At 44.3% G+C, this 23,846-nt stretch overlaps 1 protein-coding gene across 1 annotated transcript in view; it reads right to left on the bottom strand.

Moving 5' to 3' along the window:
• LOC126278889 (putative transcription factor SOX-15) overlaps nt 1–23,846 on the bottom strand; it is a 347,579-nt gene that overhangs the window by 209,080 nt on the left and 114,653 nt on the right. The gene's annotated exons all lie outside the window — the stretch shown is intronic.

Raw genomic sequence — 23,846 nt, 5'->3', positions numbered from 1 at the left:
GGTTAGTTAGGTTTAAGTAGTTCTAAGTTCTAGGGGACTGATGTTAAGTCCCATAGTGCTCAGAGCAATTTGAACCATTTGATTGCGGAACATATACAGAGATGGAGATGCAGACGGGACCAGTGCGGACACAGGATGCCGGACAGGTGCTTCCCTCGGCGCGGCTCGTGGGAAATACCTCTGGTCGTGGTCTGCACACAGGGGCACCAGCTCCATACCTCACAGCCAGCTATGTTTTTCGGTCTGTACCATCTCACTACATCAGTCATCAGATCAACGATATGGGTTTGTTTATCCTTGGGCCACTCCTCAGCTGGCTGCTTCTAACTCTGGTACGAGAACTTGGGATATGGACTAGTTTTGCTTGGAAGGTACCTATTCTAGATTTCTGCTGTATTGCTCTGGACTTATCGTTGTTACTGGCTATATTCACGTCTTCTCGATCTTGAACGCAAAATCCAATACTGCCAATTAACTTGCTGCTTGCGAGTAGCACCAAGGATGTGATAGGACATCTCATCTCCAAGCAAGAAACATTTGGGCTTAACATTTCGATGACATCGAGGTCGTTAGTGACGGAACGAAAGCTCACACTGGGGAAGCATGGGGGGTGGGGGTTGACTGGTCAGCCTGTGAATGAGTGGCTTTGGCTGAAAGCTGAAGGGCTCTAGGGACAAACTTTCTCGTGCTCTAAGAGCGGAGCCGCAGGTACAAGGTAGCTTCCCCACCCACTGAGCCCAAGCTCGTTGGTAGGCTGCTGCTCCTATGATAGTTGTGTACCAGGCACCATGATGGCGAAGCAGGGTGACTTCTTCATACGGACTGGATAAGAGTGCGCGGACAGGCCACAGAAAACAGTCTGCAGCGTTATGGAATAAAGAAATAGCTGGAACTGTGGGAGACCTTTCTTCACACTCTGTCCTATTCATCCAAACTACCCCCTGTTGTGCGTCTGGTAACACGATGGTCGCTAGTCATAAGAGAACAGAGTGCAGCTGAACAGTATAGAAAATAACATCCTGGGAAATCCATAGAAGTGTATATCTTCCCGAAAATTGGCCTGCTATTGAAAACAGCAAGCGACTTTTTGTCGCTGGGGAACAGACTTTGCTGACCCGACTTGTGATGTAGAGAGCAGTACACAGTGCATACAGTGATCTAACGTTGCCTAAAAGAGTAGACAGGGTGGAAGGCTAGGCGCAGTTTTCCGATAAAAGGAAGTGTGGATTTGCTCCCACTGGTTTGAGCCGCAATTTTTTCCGAGAGTGGAAGTTCCTAACAAATTGTTAATATTTTGTTTGTCCTGGAAAATTTAGAGATTGGCTAGTGAGCAAATAAACTTTTCGGAAGAGAGAGAGAGGAATGGTTTGTTACATAGCATGCCACTGGAAGCTCATCTAACAAACTTTATGAGTGGCAAGGCAAATCGCTATTTTTTGCGGGTTCTCTGCGGAGAGCTCGGAGAAACATTGTTTCGCATCACTTTTTCTTAGCGTCGTTGTGCAGGCACTACATCGTTAAGATTAAATGAGGATTTCTTCGTAGGCGTCTACGCAAACTCCTCTGCTTGGGCCTCTGCACGAAACTTTGGCTTAGTTTCTGTGGTTATCTCGGTTGCAGAGACTTCTGTGTTGGCTCTTCTAGATTTCACTTAGCATTTTCATCTACCACGGCTGTGCTCCCCCTCCCATAACACATAATTACGGTAAGTTCATGCCGGCAAGGCGAGTGCGGAAAGAGGGTGACGAAACGATGGTAGGAGCTTTTCTTTCGAAAGTCCAGCTGACCTTGTTAGGAATTACGTTGTGTTCGATAGCTCACTATTGATTCAGGTATTTGGAGTTCCTGTATGTGTTTTCATTTACACCACGACGGTCGATGAAGTGTTCATGTCCTATATGGAACCGAGTGATTGATACAGTTGGGTGGAGCGCAGGTGAATTACCAGATTCTTTTCTCTACCGCTTCCCCTTCGACTTTTCTGTTCAGCGGCTGTATTGAACTAAATGTGCTGTAAGTATTTTGTGTTCTAACTTTCTCTTATCTCCGTTGGTTTGGAGAAATTACTGTTTCATATATAAATCATGTCTTCGTTTTACTTTTGCATCTTTATAACTATAAAATATGGTCGAATAAACCTCTCTTGGATTTCAGCAGAACGATGAACCCCATAAATCTATTACGATTAATTGTGGCGAGGACCACACCCCAGATTAATTTGTCACGGCCATTAATTTCCAAATCGTTTCCGTTGCGCGCCGTCCGTCTCATCACATATGATAGTGAGTCAGAGGGGGGAGGAGGGGAGGCGATCTGCATACCGAGGATGTTCATTCGATACAGAACAGAGGCACTGTTTTCATTTGACCATACCCCAGTGGCAACTAGCAAGTGTCCTTAGTGTCTTTAATGAAGTGTGCAAGCATATCATTATCTCTCTCAAAACTGCCTCCAAGTGAGTTGGTGGAATGGTTCAGACTTTGGACAATGGACTATCATCCGGAAGGATAGACGTTTAAATTGCCCTTCTGGCCATCCTGACTTAGCTCTCTCGAAGTTTGCTTGAATCACTTTAGTCCAATGTCAAAGCACGCCTGCCTCTTTTTCTTTGCTCTTGTCCACTTAAACTGGTCGATCAGGGTGGCTACTTAAACTTGAAAAAAATTTCCCTCAGAATTCCAGATGTAGGGACCAAGCCGATGTCATAAGAAGTTCGTGATAATTACGGTGATTGAGGAGGGGAGGGAGACGAACATTTCACAATAATGACTTTTCTCTCCTCTAGGCTGAGATAGTTTTATTCATATGGAAAAACATTCATTAATTAACATACTTCCGAAACATTAAATATCTTAAATTTAGTGATTTACGAAAATCAATAAAACTAAATTCCAGTGATAAGTTAAAAACACGGAATTCCCTCAGATTTTATGAAATTCTAGAAATTTCCTGAGATATTTCTGATTTTTTCCAGGCAAAATGAAATTGTCTGAGAAGCCAAGCTTCCCAGAAGAATCGTGACCCTGTCGTTGTAGATAGAATGTTAAACAGGTACCTCCTTTCCCTAACACAGCAGAAAAGTGCTACGAGATAACGGAAAAAACCTCTGTAACTTCCGAGAGACAGAAACTGGAGCGTCACAACCCATTTCATATTTATTTCAACTGCTAAATTATTAAAATGCTTTACAGATGCTGTTGTACTATCTGATTAAGTAGTTGGAAAAAGAAAACACTGGAGCAATTCTTCTTTTATTTCTTCTTGATATCAGCAACCTCCTTCCTTTCCCCACCTTTCCTTGAATTATTACTGTAAAGTGTGGATGCATGAACCGAATGTGTCCGTAGTCGTGAGGGAAGTTTCGCTTTCTCAGAGCAATGTAGTACAAGCTTTACTATCGTATGCGATGGGGCCGTTCATAGTTAATATTGTGGCTATCCATATTGTGTCAGAAGTGCTTATGAAGTAATCAAAATTTGATTGTGATGTGACCTGCTGAAGTTATCGCTCTCCACATGATCCGCCTCCTTTTAGATTTTTCCAAAAGAGCGTTAATCAATCCATTCAAAATCTTACAGGGGGTACTTTTGTCAGGCAGATTTGCAGAAAAGGAAAGATTATTCCGACGGGACAGGTAAGAAACGTAATGTATGAAACGCCACTGTCTAGTCTTAGCGGAACCACGGCGACACCCGTTGTATAATTAAAGAACGTAAGTTTTCTAAACTTCTGGACTTGGCAATAAAGTTTGCTACTGGCTTGTGCGGCAGTGCAAACACAGTGAGCAAGAACCATAAGAAAAAATAATGAGTAATTTCCACCCTCCTTTTTGAAAGATCAGTGTCTTTAAAAACGCCATGCTATGTGGCAAAAAGAGGTTATTTAAGAGATTATAAAACTCGTCATAACGAGACAGATCTTGAATAACTATGTTCATAAGGAAGAATAGACGATACGCTTCTTTTAAGACATACTTGCAGTCTTGCAAAGAGAGAGAGAGAGAGAGAGAGAGAGAGAGAGAGAGAGAGAGAGAGACCCGAAATACCCTGACGCATGTGCTCACCTCCAAATCAGAAACTTGCAGTGGAGGATTCCAGATAGCACAGTGATTCTCATTCTTGGATGAGAAGATACGAATATAAGAAAAGATATGTGAAAGCAGAAGAAAGTGGATAGATGTCTAATGTTTACCTACTGGAGATGTACGAAATACAGCGACTTCAAAACTGAAGGAACTACTGTTCAAAATCAGTTGTAACCGTGTCATATCCGGCAGCGAAAATACCGTCGAACTAAGCCCATATGATGTGGCATTGTTAACATTCACAATATACAGGACGCCACACGAACGATTAAGACTACAGGAACTGGGATTTGTACTACTCGTAAAGAAACTCTAAATGGCCTAATTATGTTGTCCGAAGAAAACGCGCCAATTTCGGTGATCAGTCATTGCAGTTGGACTCAATCATCAAGTATTTAAAAGTACCCATTCGGAGCAACTGAAGGTGGAATACAGTTGTAAAGAAAGCAGATGCCGGACTGCATTTCACTAGAGGAAACATCAACGAAGAACGTCTCTTATGTAACTCGAACCTGACAGATTCTTCAATTAATGTACAGAGAGCTGTCTCTCTGTACACGGGTTGCGTATTACTCGGTTAATTGCCAAAGCCTTGCTTGGTATTTCCGCAAAGTTTTACGCGGCGCTGCGTAGTGACGTATTAATCAGAGCGCTCCCCCGGAGAGGCAGCAGCGGGGAGCCGGACGCAACAGGTGGCGTGTAATTAGTAGAGCGAGGGCGGCGGGGGCGGAGGGGCGTCACGCTGGCTGCCCCCGGAGGAAGCGCCGCCTCCGCCTCCGCCTCCGGCTCGGCATGCAAATGCCGCCCCATCATCCTCTGCCGGAACAATGCAACTGTTACACGCCGCCCGGCACCGCCGGCCTGGGATCCAGATAGCCCCACTAAGTAACGACGGCGACTGCCGGCCAGCTGTTTGTTTTCCAATAAACGGGCGGAAAATACGAGCCTTGTCTGCTGGTACTCGCATTGGCAAGTCACATGCGCTTCCACATGTCACTAACATCAATCAAAATAATGCAGTGTTCACCTCGACGACACATGGTAAACTTTCCCGGCAGTTATTCATCATTGTCAAGCAAACAAAATACGAACTTACTGCTCGGCAAAGCAAAGTGATAATCTAACCACGGTCGCACCACCATACTGTCGTGCCCGAGAGACAGGGAGGTGGAAATTACACTGGCGTACACTCCTGTATTCCGACAAGTGGAGCGCTGTCACAAGCCGCTTGTCTGTCACCACGTTTACACGCCATACAATTTGCAGAAGGAGAGAGTCTATTATCGAAATTCGAATGCGATGTTTGCTGTCGTGTTTAATGTTATGCCAGGATCTATTTTGCTAACCCGATCAAATACCGGTATGCGAGTGTCAAATGTCTAACGCTAATGGATTGTGCACATAGATTGTTGTTCCGATTTAGTCAACTCTGTAAAGGAAGATTATCAATGCTTTTGTAGCATTTATTTCTAGAAGTAAGAGAAGGCTGTTCGACAAGTGATGCTCAAAAATCTTATCCATGCGAGGCTGTTTTATTATTCCTGCCAGATCACGTGCATCATGGAAAATAACTGAGAAGCGATCACTGTCTGAACATTACTGTAATCAAACATTTTGGAAACTTACAGCGGCTAGAAAATGGGTAAAGACATTGCGAACAATCAACAAAAAGATTTCGCATGATACTCTAGAGCATTAAAATTAGTAGCGTTACCTGAAGCAGTGGTGTAACGTCGGGGTTTATACATATTCGTGACGAGCTAATAGTTGTGAGTTAGAATCCCCACAAGTGCCATTCTATTTTTAAATATTTTTAAAATGACTTTATTTATTATTTTTATTCACATAATGTAATTGCCGCGTCATTTTAATAATCGTATTAACTTTTTTATTTGTCCATTACCTTATAGACGGTTTCAAAAAGTCGATCCCACTGCTCCCTTTGTAAACTGAATCTTCGGCACCAGCAAATGACTGCGTACTAGAGCGTTTGCCAGTAAGATAAAGTGGGTAAAATAATTTAAAAATTAGCCTGCTACAAAAGATAACACCGTTTCCGCCAGTTAGTTTCCTTTTGTCAGTTTAGAAAATATACTAGCTTTTGCATAGCTTGCTTCGTCGAAGAAAGATAAAATGTGATTCTGCTAAAATAAATAAATGGTCCATTTCTGGGTGGCTCAAATGGCTCTATGCACTATGGGATTTAACATCTGAGGTCATCAGTCCCCTACATTTACAACTACTTAAACCTAACTAACCTAAGGACATCACACACATCCATGCTCGAGGCAGGATTCGAACCTGCGACCGTAGCAACAGCGCCGTTCCGGACTGAAGCGTCTAGAACCGCTCTGCCACAGCGGCCGGCTCTGGTGACAGTCCGATGTTTTGGTCTTCGAGTCATGTATGTAAAGTGAACCTTTAATGAAACCCATGTCACCGTCTACATGAACAATTAAAGGCTGGCCGAAATTTTTATTCGCCAATACTCATTGTGTAATGTCACTTTGCCAAGACTTATTTATGGTGTAAAGCTTGCAAATCCGTGTTTCATCCACATGAATTACTGACCGCTTTGTTCTCATGCTTCATTCTTCCGTAAAAACCTAATGTAATATGCCCTCGATCACACATAACAACACGTTTATTTTGACTTCTTTTAAAACCAAATCTCATAGACAGAACCATTTTTCTGTAAGTTTCATTGCTAGGCGAAAATTTCAGTTCTGTGCGACAAAAGGTGTGTATTTTTCGCAATGTTGATGTTACTTTATATTGTCCTTGTTAAGACATGATGGAATGACTTCCGCTTCATCTCAGAGTAACACTTGCAACCTACGTTTTATTCTGTTTTTCTTTCATGTCTCTGTGTTAATTACTTGTTTATATAATACAATATTGTATATTCAGAAATATGTGATATGAAAAGTCAAAACAATAATGAAATGAACTATGGAAAACTGAAATGAAAAAATAAAACAAAAGCAACAACAATTAATGTACAGAGATCCACAGTGCTTAGGTTGACTTTTCTAATCGTTAGCCTAACCTCATCTTTACAACTGACATTATTATGAGAATATATGACGCCGTTTATTTAGATATTCACTGCATCTATCTTGGAAAAAATTAGGGTATATTCAACGGTTTCGTAAATATTTCAAATTATAAGCTCAGTGTCTCACTCTGAGCATCAAACGCTTCAGCTGTAATCAGGCAGTTCGTGGACGAATCAGTTATGTACAGAGACTTCATGTTGTAGAAAACTGCTGCCAAACGCAGTAAGGCTTACATATTTTCAAAATATACGTGAAAACTACCATATGACCCTCAAAATCTGCAACTTCTGCTGACGAATAAGCATTCGTGACTGATCTGCGGTACATGTGCAGTGACATCAACACACAACAGCTTCTACTTATACAGCAGCAACAACGCAGCTGTGTGCTGGGATAGGAAATAGCTAGCTGTACACAGCACATGGAGTTAGCTGCAGTTCTTGTTGTAATACTACAAGGATTCGACAAAAATATGGATACATCGAGATAAATACAGGCTTGAGCATAAATGCAGATGCTACCTAAACCTGCAAGTTGTACATGACCACGAACGTTAACTGTGCAATACATTAAATGTACTCCCAATTGCGAATATGGACAACCATCAGCTGTACAATGGAATGGCGACAATGAAAATTTGTGCCGAGCCCGGACTCGAACGCCAGCTTATCGCGAGCGGTCGCCTTACAATTAGGCTATCCGAGTACGACGCAGAGCCAGACCCAAACCTTCATAGTTCGTCAACTATGTATCTACAACTTGTACTTCAAATCGTTCAAATGGCTCTGAGTACTACGGGACTTAACATCTGTGGTCATCAGTCTCCTAGAACTTAGAACTACTTAAACCTAACTAACCTAAGGACATCACACACATCCATGCCCGAGGCAGGATTCGAACCTGCGACCGTAGCGGTCGCGCGGTTCCAGATTGTAGCGCCTAGAACCGCTCGGCCAACCCGGCCGGATGCGAATTTTAGGCGGAGTTGCTCGAGAGAGTGTTTTTACCATGGTTTACCATATCATTAAATACGGCCCCGGTTTGCATGGATGAAGATTGTTGGAATTCAAATTGGCCTGTAAACGGTGCAACGATTTTGATGCATATTTATTGAAATGTAAGTCTGCCTCTTTGCATGACGTAAGTATTATAAAATCAAAAGAAACGTTTCGACTGACTTGCAATAGCCTCCTTTTGGTGACGAAACTGAAGCAGTTTTTTCCGCATCGAATGGAGCTAGTGCTACTCTGTTGAAATGTTTGCTTTTAATCCGTAGGTCATCACTTTGTTTGTAGAATTACGTTGCGTAATGAACGAACGGATTTAACTGGATCCAACACTGACAGCGATTGCCTACAGCAACTTAGTTACATCAGTATAGAGATGAAATCAAAACCTTTGTTTCAATTAATTTAGTTTAAATCTATCTTCCGATTCTCTGTTATTCAGGGGATAAGGCGATAACGACTTACAATAATACGATAAGGAAATTAAGTCGATGGTTGTCAAGTTGTACGTGTAGTTACACGAGCTCCGTAGGTTGTTCATTCTATTCCTAACGAGCTGGCTCTGCTACTACGGTACACGTCTCCATTTATCAAGTGCGCTGTGCAGACCATGCATCACGCTCGAGCGAGCGGTGATTGCCTTTACATCGCATCTCATCCGACTCGCCAGCTCGCAGTACTGTAAACGCATGCTGACCTGTGTGATCATGTGTCGTGTGCCAAGGGTGAAGCGGGACTGTAGATTTTTTTATCTGTAACCCATGAGGTGAGAGATGTTTTCAGTTAACCTAAGCGACTTGGGAAAGCAAAGTGAAATATAGAGTGTAAGAAGGGTTAGAGATGCTGAACTTTGTTGTAGATATGATTCCTAGGGCGCTATTAGTCCAGCCGACGTGTAGACGACGCAAACGGCACGCAGGTTTCAATAACAATTACGTGATTACTTACAACCTCTTCTCAATTCCATATTCAAAATAATGCGACGGTGGGATATGGCTTACTCATTTAGTGGTGCTGGAAGTAGGTAACTCTGCAATGTACCGGGTGGTTATAATTAACGTGCATCTACTCACAGAGGCCGGCGGGAGTGACCGAGCGGTTCTAGGCGCTACAGTATGGAACAGCACGACCGCAACCGATCGTAGGTTCGAATCTTGCCTCGGGCATGGATGTGTGTCATGCTCTTAGGTTATTTAGGTTTAAGTAGTTATAAGTTCTAGGGGACTGATGACCTCAGAAGTTAAGACCCATAGTGCTCACAGCCATTTTTCACTCACAGAGGTTCAGTTTGGGCAATAATTATCGTATGACAGTGAACCTTAGTAGATATTCTAATGCGTTAAAATGGAACCGATTCATGCTGGAAAAAATTAGTTCCAATTTTGGCCATCACTTGCAAATCTTGCGCGGTACAGCATCTCGTCCACGTCTCCGGTGTAAATATTGAACAAATTGTGAAAGCGTTAATAAGAGCATCAACTTTATGCCTTTCTGACTTGACTAACCTTTCCTGCCCACTCCCCTTTCCTAATCCATTGCTTATGGAAAAATAGCTATACGTATTTCTTGCATTCACAGTGTCAGACCTGCACTTGGTGGCCAACATTGGAACTAACTTTTTTCTAGTGTAACTAGGGCCTGCATTACCGCATAAGAATATCTACCAATTTTCGCAGCAGAGTACATGTACTTTAATTATAATCACCGGTATAAGAATTGTTGTTGTTGTTGTTGTCTTCAGTCCTGAGACTGGTTTGATGCAGCTCTCCATGCTACTCTATCCTGTGCAAGCTGCTTCATCTCCCAGTACCTACTGCAACCTACATCCTTCTGAATCTGCTTAGTGTACTCATCTCTTGGTCTCCCTCTACGATTTTTACCCTCCACGCTGCCCTCCAATGCTAAATTTGTGATCCCTTGATGCCTCAAAACATGTCCTACCAACCGATCCCTTCTTCTAGTCAAGTTGTGCCACGATTTAAGAATTCAGTGTGAACTTACGGAACAGTGTCCCTTCTAGAATATTGTTTTCCTGCTGTTACCAGTCTGCAGAAGGCTCTGACCCTAACAATTAAGAGTGTATTCTGCATGAATCATGTTTACTTTGGTGAAAAGGAAAATTCTTCGATTCCATCGTGTCCTCTCTGTATTCTTCAGTTTCCAGTTTATCTTGGGAAATATGGGTACGGCGTTTCGTACATATTTTGGCTGATCTCGGCACATTTCTGTGTAATTCCTCCATTTATCGGCATCTACCTAAAAATGAAATATGACAAAATCGTAGCGAGTGCAACTTTTAGTGAGACGAATTTCGTTTCTCTTTCTCTTGCGCCAGAGATGATATTACTCTGGAGGTAAAACTGGCAACACGAAGATTCTATAAATATTCTAAGGAAGCAACTTCCAAGAATTTTTTTACTTTCTTTTTATAGTGAAACAATAAAAACGATCAACTCTACATCTATTATGATTTGACAGAATCTTGATCTAACAGCTGTGAACGATCTGTTGGTGTGTCAAATAATTCGCTTTCATTTACACCCACATGGCGTCTGGGTCAAGCATGGATTCTCAAGATATATACACAGAAAGCGCCAAAGAAACTGTTGTAGGCATGCGTATTCAAACACAGAGATACATCAAAAAACGTTTTGCATCCCCCCAGTTCCCAGAACTCCTGAATATAGACGTTAGCTGTGGACACTTTGTCACAAAGTCCCTTTGAGTGTTCAGAGACGTCACTAAACCCGCCCAAACATGTTAACAACCATGCGTGAGCAGCGTCTATTAGGCGGACGGGGTCCGACAGCCAATCAGTTCCAGTCATTCCAACAGGAAGGAGATACACGGCTCGTGTTGTCTGTAGGTCAACGATGCCTAGACGGTCAATACTGCGGTTCGATCACGTCCGCGTCGTTAGTTTGTGCCAGGAAGGGCTCTCAATAAGGGAAGTGTCCAGGCGTCTCGGAGTGAACCAAAGCGATGTTGTTAGCAGATGGAGGAGATACAAAGAGACAGGAACTGCCGATGACATGTCTCGCTCAGGCCGTCCAAGGGCTACTACTGCAGTTGATGACCGCTACCTACGGATTATGGCTCAGAGGAATCCTGACAGCAACGCCACCATGTTGTATAATGCCTTTCGTGCAGGCACAGGACGTCGTGTTACGACTCAAACTGTTCGCAGTACGCTGCATGATGCGCATCTTCACTCGCGACGTCCATGTCGAGGTCCACCTTTGCAATCACGACACGATGCAGGGCGGTACAGATGGGCCGCAACAACATGCCGGATGGATCGCTCAGGATTGGCATCACGTTCTCTTCACCGATGAGTGTCGCATACGTCTTCAACCAGACAATCGTCGCAGACCTGTTTAGAGGCAACCCGGTCAGGCTAAAAGCCTTAAGACACGTTGTCCAGCGAGTGCAGCAAGTTGGAGGTTCCCTGCTGTTTTTGGGTGGCGTTACGTGGGGCCAACGAACTCCGCGGATGGTCATGGAAGGCGCCGAAACGGCTCTACGATGCGTGAATGCCATCCCACGACCGACAGTGCAACCGTATCGGCAGCATATTGGCGAGGCATTCGTCTTCATGGGCGACAATTCGCGCCCTTATCGTGCACATCTTGTGAATGACTTCCTTCAGGATAACGACATCGCTCGACTTGAGTGGCCAGCAATTTCTCCAGACATGAACTCTATCGAACATGCCTGGGATAGAGGGAAAAAGGCTGTTTATGGAGGACGTGGTCCACCAACCACTCTGAAGGATCTACGCCGAACCGCCGTTGAGGAGTGGGGCAATCTGGATCAAGGGTTCCTTGATGAACTTGTGGATAGTGTGGCACCACGAATACAGGGATGCAACAATGCAAGAGGACATGCTACTGGCTATTAGAGGTATCGATATGTACAGCAATCTGGACCACCAACTCTGAAGGTCTCGTGTGACGGTACAACACGCAATGTGTGGTTTCAATGAGCAACAAAAAAGGCAGAAATAATGTTTATGTTGATCTCTATTCCAGTTTTCTGTGCAGGTTCCGAAACACTCGGAACTGAGTTGATGCAAAACTGTTCTTTTTTTTGTGTGTATGTAAACAGGCACAATGCGGCGCTGCGGTCGACAACACCTATATACGACAATAAGTGTCTGGCGCAGTTGTTAGATCGGTTACTGCTGCTGCAATTGCAGGTTATCAAGATTTAAGTGATTTTGAACGTGGTATTATAGTGGGCGCATGAGCGATGGGACACAGAATCTCCGAGGTAGCGATAAACTGGGGATTTTTGCATACGACCATTTAACGAGTGTACCGTGAATATCAGGAATCCGGTAAAACATCAAAGCTCCGACATCGCTAAGGTCGGAAAAAGATCCTGAAAGAATGGGACCAACGACGACTGAAGACAATCGTTCAATGCGACAGAAGTGCAACCTTTCCGTAAATTTCTGCAAATTTTAAAGCTGGGCCATCAACAAGTGTCAGCGTGCAAACCATTCAGCAAAACATAATCGATATTTGCATTCGGAGCCTAAGGCCCACTCCTGCACCCGTGATAACTGCATGACACAAATCTTAACGCCTCGCCTGGACACGTCAAAATCGACATTGGACGGTTGATGATTGGAAATATTTTGCCTGGTCGGACGAGTCTCGTTTCAAATAGTATCGAGCGGATGGACGAGTACAGATATGGGGAAAACCTCAAGAATCCATGGACCCTGCATGTCATCAGGGGACTGTTCAAGCGGGCGAAGACTCAGTAATGGTCTGGGGTATGTGCAGTTGGAGTGATATGGGACCCGTGACACATCTAGATACGACTCTGACAGGTGACAAGTATGTAAGCATTCTGTCCAACCACTTGCATCCATTCATGTCCATTGTGCATTCCGACGGACTTGGGCAATTTCAGCAGGGCAATGTGACACCGCACACGTCCAGAATTTCTACAGAGTGGCTCCAGGAACACTCCTCTAGTTTACACACTTCCGCTGGCCACCAAACTCCCCAGACATGAACATTACTGAACATATCTGGGATGCCTTGCAACGTGCTGTTCAGAAGAGATCTCCACCCCTTCGTAGTCTTACGCATTTATGGACAGCACTAATTCAGACTTTAGTCCATGCCACGGCGTGTTGCGGCACTTCTGCGTGCTCGTGGGGTCGTAAACGATATTGGGCAGGTCTACCAGTTCCTTTGGCTCTTCAGTGTATATACTTTCCACGGACCCAGCCACTAGCAAGAAGCATTTTCCATACTGTCCCCAGGAGCAGTGCGTGGGCACCGTTTTAGTCCCCACAGATGCGACACTGCACGAATGGAACAGTTGGGCAGTTGAGGAGAAGCAGTGTAGGTCTCATCTCAGAGCAGGCAGGCCGCGGGCGCGTGCAAAACCGCGGCCAGCGCAGCCTTCCAATTAGCAACGGCTGAGGCTCGGCTGCGGCGCTTGCGAAAGGCGGCTGCCTTAATGAGAGCCAGGCCCGGGTCTGATTGCGGCACGTCCGGCACCAGAGGCTGACGCGGGACACCCGCCCCCACCCCCGCCTCTACTCGTAACCTCAGCTCTGCCTCCCTCATTAATAGAATTAATAGACAGCACTAACCCCCCCCCCCTGCCCCACTCCCACACCGTCCCCCCTCACCCGCGTCTGCCGATCGTGCCTTGCGCCACGAATGCGCTCAGCAGCGCTATGGTCCTCAGATAATCACACTGGGGCGAAACAAGCACTGTATCATTGTACGAGGTGCAGATGCGAGCGAGTCTGCTGGGGTTACCACAGTTCACTACTAACAGCACCAAGCATTATAACGCGCCTGTGCTCAACATTCAACGGATTTCACATTAACTTAAGAGTGAAACTAAAATAACTTTTCCAAACTTCGTCAGTATATGCTCAAGTATATTAATGTTAGCACTGTGAAGTTTCAGAATGATCAGATGAATATGCTACGCAAAAGTATACGATCATAAAAAAAGAGTGGCGCTGAATAATACGACTAAAAAGCTAAAAATTCGTCAATATGCACACGTATGACGCAATTGAAATTTACAAGTCTCAACTTGATCAGAGAAATATTTTGGTTAAAATCGGTGTTTTTACGAAAAATTAAAGTCGCTAAATACTAGACTCAGAAAACAGAAAATTCGTATGTAGCCTCGGTGTCATGTAAAGACATTAAATAAGCTACCTCTGTAAGTTTCCAAGTTATCAGTCAAATTTAAAAAGAAAATGTCCTTACTCAGGGTAGATTAAGTATCATTCGTATTTGTAATAGAGTCTAATTACAGCACACGATTACACTCATGAAATAATACAGCTGTACCAAGTTTCAAGGTTGTATTGTAAATGAAAATGGTTACAAGGATTCTTAAATATACAGTTCAGAGGTGTGTCCTATTGTCGGTTCTGTTCCAAAAATTCTAGCCATTAAACTTAAAATGCAATAGAGCTAAAACTTCTTCAGTAACTTAAGCAAACTTAACTCTGTTTGTACAAAAATTCAGAACGTAGTAAAATGTTAAACGACGGAGCTATTAATTAACGGATGTCCGAGAAAAGGCCATTTAGTTACTGCTACCTGTACCTAGGGCGCCTGCCAGCCAGAGTGGTTGCGGTAGGACACATATCGCACCCAGATCCGTGTCAGTCAAACGCGCTCGTGCGTTCTGCCTCGGATGATGTCAGAGCTACGCGGACTTGAATGCGTTTTTCATACAAGTACAAACTCAAGAGGACTGTACACCGTTCTGAATCACTCAGATTTCACGTAAATAGCTGTTTGTGCGCCGCTCTTAATATTGACAAAATTATTTTCCACTTTTAAGGCGAACAGTTAACTTTTGATGATTAGAAATCAGCGCGATAGGCCATTTTACCTCGAAATCCCCGTAGAGGTCGCCTCTGAACTGTTAATAGGGCTGTTTCCGATCGGGATATTAATTACGGTACTAAGACTTATATTTTTTGCGTGTGAATTTTTGCAGAATATCAATCATTTAAAATTCAGAACTTTTATTCATTGTCACAGTTCCTGATCGCGATGAGTAAATAGCAAGTAGGGCATTTTCTTTCGGTGATCACAAAGAGTAATGTGGACTAACAGACCAGAAATTATGGTCAGGATGTTCTCCATAGCTTTCTGGTTGACCGCAGAAATAGTGTTTAGGCTCTTCTAGACGACAAAGTTAAGTGGAAAGCACGCACAGACAATTTAAGAGTCTTTTCATAACGAAGTAATGACTATCTGATTATTACCCACCATCCGACAACACCTACCCACGCTGCACCGTGTTTTCCACCGTTAGAAAGAAGCTGTTCCCGAGTGGTTCGGCCATGTGTAATGCCCGTAATTCCGTAACGTGATGACATTAGTAGCGAAGGAATCATTTTACTGGTCTCCGCCATTGCTGTTCTCAATAGCAGTCACCATACCATTTTTCATTTAAGCCTTGTCATTACAAGACTGAATCGACGAAACGCCATATCCCATCACTCGAGCGGGAAATTTAACCCGCTTGCCGTCATTCCCTAAATGCCTATTGATTTCAGTCAGTTACTTAAACAGGACGACAGTACATGCTCACATACTTGTAAATACGCTGGATTCCGCACGAACAACATGTTTTTTTCTGACTTCACTCAACTGGCAGTCATACATCTACATACATGGGGGAAATTGTAGAACGGATCGATAAATACGCGGAATTATCACATTCTTTGAGATTCATCCGCTAAGTTGACGAAAGAATGGGATACCTCCTAATATCAATGTCGGACATCCTCACTCCCGGCATAGTGCGGTAACTCGACATGACATGGACTCAACAAGTGGTTGGAAGTCCGCTGCAGAAATATAGAGCCAGGCTGCCTCTACAGCTGTCGACAATTGAGAAAGTGTTGCCGATGCAGGATTTTGTGCAGCAACAGGCCTCTCTATTATGTCCCATAAGTTTTCGATGGGATCATGTCGGGCGATCTGGGTGGCGATATTACTCGCTCAAATTGACCAGAATGTTCTTTAAAACATTCGCGAATACTGGGTCCGATGACGTGGAGCGCTGTCATCCATAAATATTACACCGTTGTTTCCGAGCATGAAGTCCATGAATGGCTGCAGTTAGTATCCAGGTAGCCGAACATAACCATTTCCAATTAATAATCCACGTAAAGACAACCTACACCATTATGGAGCCACCACGAGTTTGTTCAGTGGCTTGACGACAACTTGGGTCCATGGCTTCGAAGGCTTAGAGCCACACTTGAACCCTACCATCAGCTCTTATCAACTGAAATCGGGACTCATCTGACGAGGCAAGGCTTTTCCAGCCGGCTAGGGTCCAACAGATATGGTCAAGAGCCCATGAGATGCAGATGATGCCGTGCTGTTAGCAAAGGCACTCGCATCGATGTCTGCTGCCATAGTCCACTACCGCCAAATTTCGTCCCAAATGGATAGATTCGTCGTTACCTCCCACACTGATTTTCTGCGGTTATCTCACGCAGTGCTGCATGTCTGTTAGCACTAACAACTCTACACAAACGCCGCTGCTCTCGATCGGTAAGAGGAGGTCGTTGGCCATTGCGCTGTCCGCGGGTAAAGGTAACATCAGAATTTTGGTGTTCTCGGCACACTCATGATACTGTAGATCTCGGAATTCTGAATTTTCTAACGTTTTTCGAAATGGAATGTTCCAACTACCATTCCGTGTTCAAAGTCTGTTAATTACTGTCGTTGACACAATCAAGTCATAAACTTTTTCACATGAATCACCTGAGTACAAACGACAGCTCCACCAATGCGTCTAGCTTTTTATATTTTGCCTACGCGTTACTATCTCCATCTGTACAGATGCGCATATTGATACCCCATGACTTTCCTCACCTCAGCGTAGACCCTGCAAGGCTTTTGTCGAAATCTGTACGATTTGCAAGGTATTCATTCAGCTTGTGTTAGCATATACGCGTCAATGCACAGGTTTCAGTAGGTTTCATCACAGTAATGAGAAAGTAAGGACTGACGGAGGAAGTCCCATATCAGCAAAACGGGTCTCAGCAGTTCTACAGGTAATTTTTAGATCTTCAACGAACAAGCAGTAAGTGTTAAACCAACATATGTGAAGCAACATTGTCTGTATTATTTGCCTCTAGTGTGGAAAAATATCAACAGCGAATGGAGCAACTTAATAGTGCGAGTTCTAAAGTAGGCCACAAAATCAATTGAGTTTAGCACTGCTGAAGACAAAGACTGAGGAGAGCCGGCTCCTGCCGTCCATGAAGCTGTAATTGACGTTCTGCGTAACAACTTATCAAAGCACGGCAAGTGCTGCCACATGCAGCTCCGTAATTCGTACTCCCATTCACGTGAAATGCCTATAAGGACGATAAGACAGTTAATTACTCAAGACCTCTACAGTACTAACTTCAGCCATGATGATATCAGGCTGCATTCGAGGAAAACTACGTATCCCTCCAGTGGATGAGTAATTATGCATACAATACATTCTCCACTTTACCTCTTGCATTGAAGCCTGTAATGTTCTCGGGTTTCAGAAAATAAACATCCCGGCATAATGGTTAAAAAGTGCGAGTGTCAAACAGTCTCAAAGAAATAAGACAACTGTTTGCTTAGAAAAACACAGCTACTACTCTCCAACCACAAAACGAAGTCGTATTTCTTTGTCAAAATACTTCACCAATTTTCCAATGGTCCTTCTCTCCACTGCTTACAAAACGAGCTCACCGGAGTCAGCGACGGAAAGAGACAGTGATGAGACACTTGAGCAGACAGCGGTTCAATTCCCCGTCCGCAAATTCAGTTTGGGTTCTCCGCAATTTGTCTAAATCTTTTGAAAAGGACACAGGCGATTGCTTCCCGACATAGTACTCCTTGCCTAATGATCCATCGTCGGCGGTAGATTATACGCTTATTTTCTTGTCTTCGTTGGTTTCAGCTCTCTGAAGATCTTAGACCCACTCACCAAAATCTCGAGTCAACTGGAGGTAATTGTTTAAACATCCACTGTTCCATCATTACACATTGATTTGTTTATGCATAAAAAATAACGACTCACTTTGATTCTGTCCTGCAGTGTTCTGCTCGGCGTTGCATCGGGAAACCTTACCGAGGAGAAAAGTTTCCACAGATATAAGAGAAAACTTTCTGTCATTTACATCAGCCGAGAAACTCTTGACGTGACGACTGGGACGATATCCCGAGAGCCAAACTGCACTCAACTTAGAGAAAATCCTTGCTTTCTGACAGAGGAAGCATACCTGCTCGCAACAGGACCGAACGCCTAAAGTGTGGAAAAGCGTGCTGCGGTATCTCTTAGATTGCGTTCACAGTGGCGCGGGCAACGACCGTCAGACACTGTCGCCAGAAGTGGTCCGATGACGCCGGCCGATAACGTGGTCATAGTGCCTCCGATCTCCTTCGTCAGTTTTTGTCAGGATCAAGAAGGTTAGGTTAGGTTAGAATCTATTCTATGTATGAAGTAGGTTAGGGGTAGGTACCACGACGCGTATTTGCTTGTATACGAGTGCTGCATAGCGGCTTCTGCTATCAAAGAGAAGCCGAATGCATGTGAATGAGCTTTCCTGTCTCGTAAAGAGCGTGGCGAGTATTGTACACTCAGTCCTCAGTTATCTGAATAACCAGACGAGTTTTACGAATACATGAGACGACGGGAGAAACTCCCTCTTACATACTCGAGATAATTAGTGGTGACCTTGAAAAGAAAATTATAAACACTCTGTTTCGCTGTAGTTATTTAAAGTTGTGCAGGTGTATGTAAATTAACCTTCAAATGCCGTCGTTTAGCTCACGAGTGAAAGACAAGCATAAAGTGTAGCCATAAGATACTCTGAAAACTCATAGTTGCAAATACATACCGTACAAGCCACTTCATCCTAGCAGAATCATTACCCTAGTGGTACAAAACGCCAATATGGAGTAATAATCATTTGTAGACAACTAATCATAAGCTACCACGAAAAACATCCAGCACTGTAGCTATAAGCATATAAGATACGCCACCCTTTTCACCTGAGCAAATTATTTTTTGAGGTTATAATCTATGCCTAAAATTTCCAGTAAAGGCTTTGTCTATTTTAGGTTTCGAATAATCCTGCAATTCCAGTCTATAGATTCCGAAGTATATACCGATTTTGATATTTTCATCCGTAGGATGCCACAAACTCACTCTTTCTTGGTCTAAACTTACCAGTTTTTCACGCTCCATATTGCATGTACGAGAACGTCGGTCGATTTGACCGAAGAAAACTGATTTGAATTTCACTCATTGCCGTCCCAAGGCGGCACATTCGGGAAATAAGATCGGCTAGTGTGACCGCGCACGTAGTGGAGTACTGATTTTGAAAAGATTGGCCTCTCAGGCCGATGTCGGTCGTCGGAGGAATCCACCGATATCGGAGCCACTGGCCGCGACGTGGCACTCTGTACTGCGTGGTCAGAAGTACGTCAAACGAGTCCCCGAATTAAACTGCCGCCCGGCAGGCGCTGGGTGCACGGGAAGGGAAGCTGACGCAGCGGCTGCGGCTGCCGTGCATACAGGAAGAGCGGCAGCGGTCCCAGTGAGCGCCGCGCTAAATGCGGCCAGGCCCGGCTCCGCATGCCCGCCGCGCCGCGTCCAGCGCTGCTTTAGGCGGACGGCTCACGGCCCGCTTCCGCTGTCCGCCGTCTGCTCTCTGCCGCACGAGCCGCCGAGTCGAGACTTACAGCCGGTGAGCAACAGCGAGGCACAGTGCTGCGCTACACACTGTAGCTGAGCAAGGACCGAGAAGAGTGGCCGCCATTCTCTGACGTCACCAAGCACATACGAGGGCAACTTGAAAACGATTTACCCGGTGTACTTACTTCTCGATGCGTCCTTCTTTTACACTGAAGCTTCAAAGAAACTGGTATAGACATGAGTATTCAAATACAGAGAGGCCGGCCGCGGTGGTCTCGCGGTTCTAGGCGCTCAGTCCGGAACCGCGCGACTGCTACGGTCGCAGGTTCGAATCCTGCCTCGGATATGGATGTGTGTGATGTCCTTAGGTTAGTTAGGTTTAATTAGTTCTAAGTTCTAGGCGACTGATGACCACAGATGTTCAGTCGCATAGTGCTCAGAGACAAATACAGAGATACGTAAACAGGCAGAATACGGCGGTGCGGTCGGCAACGCCTATATAAGACAACATGTGCTGCTATAATGGCGGGTTATCAAGATTTAAGTGAGTCTGAACGTGGTGCTATAGTCGGCGCACGAGCGATGGGACACAGCATCTCCGAGGTAGCAATGAAGTGGGGGTTTTCCGTACGACCATTTCACGAGTGTACCGTGAATATCAGGAATCCGGTAAAATATCGAATCTCCGACATCGCTGCGGCCGGGAAAAGACCTAGTAGATAGTGTCGGAAGTTCCATGCGGCTTTTCGCGGATGATGTTGCAGTATACAGAGAAGTTGCAGCATTAGAAAATTGTAGCAAAATGCAGGAAGATCTGCAGCGGATAGGCACTTGGTGCAGGGAGTGGCAACTGACCCTTAACATAGACAAACGAAATGTACTGCGAATACATAGGAAGAAGGATCGTTTATTGTATGATTATATGATAGCGGAACAAACACTGGTAGCAGTTGCTTCTGTAAGATATCTGGGAGTATGCGTGCGGAACGATTTGAAGTGGAATGATCATATAAAATTAATTGTTGGTAAGGCGGATACCAGGTTGAGATTCATTGGGAGACTCCTTAGAAAATGTAGTCCATCAGCAAAGGACTTATTATTAAACTGATAGTTTGGTAATTCTCACATCTGAGCTGTGACTTGGTATAACAGTTTAATAAGTCATAGCTGCAAAACACTAACGCGAATTCTTTACAGACGAATGCAAAAACTGGTAGAAGCCAACCTGGGGCAAGATCAGTTTGGATTCCGTAGAAACGTTGGAACAGGTGAGGCAATACTGACCTTACGACTTATCTTAGAAGAAAGATTAAGGAAAGGCAAACCTACGTTTCTGCAATTTGTAGACATAGAGAAAGCTTTTGACAATGTTGACTGGAATACTCTTTTTCAAATTCTAAAGGTGGCTGGGGTAAATTACAGGGAGCGGAAGGCTCTTTACAATTTGTACAGAAACCATATGGCAGTTATAAGAGTCGACGGGCATGAAAGGGAAGCAGTGGTTGGTAAGGGAGTGAGACAGGGTTGTAGCCTCTCCCCGATGTTATTCAATCTGTATATTGAGCAAGCAGTAAAGGCAACAAAAGAAAAATTTGGAGTAGGTATTAAAATCCATGGAGAAGAAATAAAAACTTTGAGGTTCGCCGATGACATTGTAATTCTGTCAGAGACAGCAAAGGACTTGGAAGAGCAGTTGAATGGAATGGACAGTGTCTTGAACGGAAGATATAAGATGAACATCAACCAAAGCAAAACGAGGATAATGGAGTGTAGTCGAAATAAGTCGGGTGATGCTGAGGGAATTAGATTAGGAAATGAGACGCTTGAAGTAGTAAAGGAGTTTTGCTATTTGGGGTGAAAAATAACTGATGATGGTCGAAGTAGAGAGGATATAAAATGTAGACTGCCAATGGCAAGGAAAGCGTTTCTGAAGAAGAGAAATTTGTTAACATCGAGTATAGATTTAAGTGTCAGGAAGTCGTTTCTGAAAGTATTTGTATGGAGTGTAGCCATGTATGGAAGTGAAACATGGATAGTAAATAGTTTGGACAAGAAGAGAATAGAAGCTTCAGAAATGTGGTGCTACAGAAGAATGTTGAAGATTAGGTGGGTAGTTCACGTAACTAATGCGGAGGTATTGAATAGGATTGGGGAGAAGAGAAGTTTGTGGCACAACTTGACTAGAAGAACGGATCGGTTGGTAGGACATGTACTGAGGCATCAAGGGATCACAAATTTAGCATTGAAGTAAAAGAGAAGTAAAAATCGTAGAGGGAGACCAAGAGATGAATACACTAAGCAGATTCAGAAGGGTGTAGGTTGCAGTAGGTACTGGGAGATGAAGGAGCTTGCACAGGATAGATTAGCATGGAGAGCTGCATCAAACCAGTCTCAGGACTGAAGACCACAACAACAACAACAACAACAAAGGAGGTGGCTTACAAAACCTTCGTTCGACCTATACATGAGTATTGCTCATCAGTGTGGGATCCGTACCAGATCGGGTTGACGGAGGAGATAGACAAGATCCAAAGAAGAGCGGAGCGTTTCGTCACAGGGTTATTTGGTAACCGTGATAGCGATACGGAGATGTTTAGCAAACTCAAGTGGCAGACTCTGCAAGAGAGGCGCTCTGCATCGCGGTGTAGCTTGCTCGCCAGGTTTCGAGAGGGTGCGTTTCTGAATGAGGTATCGAATATATTGCCTCCCCCTACTTATACCTCCCGAGGAGATCACGAATGTAAAATTAGAGAGATTCGAGCGCGCACGGAGGCTTTCAGACAGTCGTTCTTTCCGCGAACCATACGCGACTGGAACAGAAAAGGGAGGTAATGACAGTGGTACGTAAAGTGCTCTCCGCCACACACCGCTGGGTGGCTTGCGGAGTATAAATGTAGATGTAGAACGACGACTGAAGAGAAGCGTTCAAAGAGACAGAAGTGCAACCCTTTCGCTAATTGCTGCAGATTTCAAAGCTTGACCATCAACAAGTGTCAGCGTGTGATCCATTCAACGAAACATAATCGATATGGGCTTCCGGAGCCGAAGGCCCACTCGTGTAGTCTTCATGACTGCACGATATAAAGCTTGACGCCTCGCCTGGACATGTTTCCACTTGTTGCCTGGTCGAACGAGTCTCGTTTCAAATTGTATCGAGTAGATCGATCCTGCATGTCAGCAGGGGACTGTTCAAGTTGGAGGAGGCTTTGTAATGGGGTGGGGCGTGTGCAGTTGGAGTAATATGGGACCCCTGTTACGCCTAGATACGACTCTGACTGGTTACACGTACGTAAGCATCCTGGCAGCTCACCCGCATCCAATCATGTCCAGTGTGCATTCCGACGGACTTGGGCAATTCCAGCAGGATAGTGAGACACACCACACGTCCAGAATTCCTACAGGGTGGCTCCAGGAACACTCTTCTGAATTTAAGGGGGGTACGACGTCAAACGGGGCGACTTGGAGCAGGGGAGGCACCACAGGACATTTTAATTTCCACTGTCTATACTTTCACAAATAAATTCATAAAACTTTGTCAGCATCACCAGGAAGGATTCAGAATTCACACTAATAGCAGTGGAAGTTCGAAAACATAACGAAGTAATTTTTTCAGGACCTATCGAATGCAAGGAACAATCGAATGAGCACTCACTTTACGGATTTAGACTAAATGGAAATAAGACGAAAATATCAGTGGCAGAAATTAGATTAACGATAAACTTGACATCAAAACTGGGATCATGAAGTAAGGGAATTCTTTTTCACTGGAAGCAAATCAACACACGACGGATAAGAGCTATCGTTCCTATTTTACTGGTTGCGCAAACCAACCGCCCAAAAAGCTCTGAGGCTGATTTTATTCCTGGCGGAAAGGTGACGTTAGCGCAGTAACAAGTTGAGCTAACAACTGTAAATAACAGATGTGAGTCTACCTGTCAGTTGTGTACACGAAGTGTTAAGAAGTTAACGTGCGACCGTACTGTGCCAACG

The sequence above is a fragment of the Schistocerca gregaria genome, chromosome 6, assembly GCF_023897955.1.
Source record: "Schistocerca gregaria isolate iqSchGreg1 chromosome 6, iqSchGreg1.2, whole genome shotgun sequence".
Classification (NCBI taxonomy): Eukaryota; Metazoa; Arthropoda; class Insecta; order Orthoptera; family Acrididae; genus Schistocerca; species Schistocerca gregaria.
Note: the sequence above shows the minus strand (reverse complement) of the source record. Positions and strands in the feature narration are given on the sequence as shown.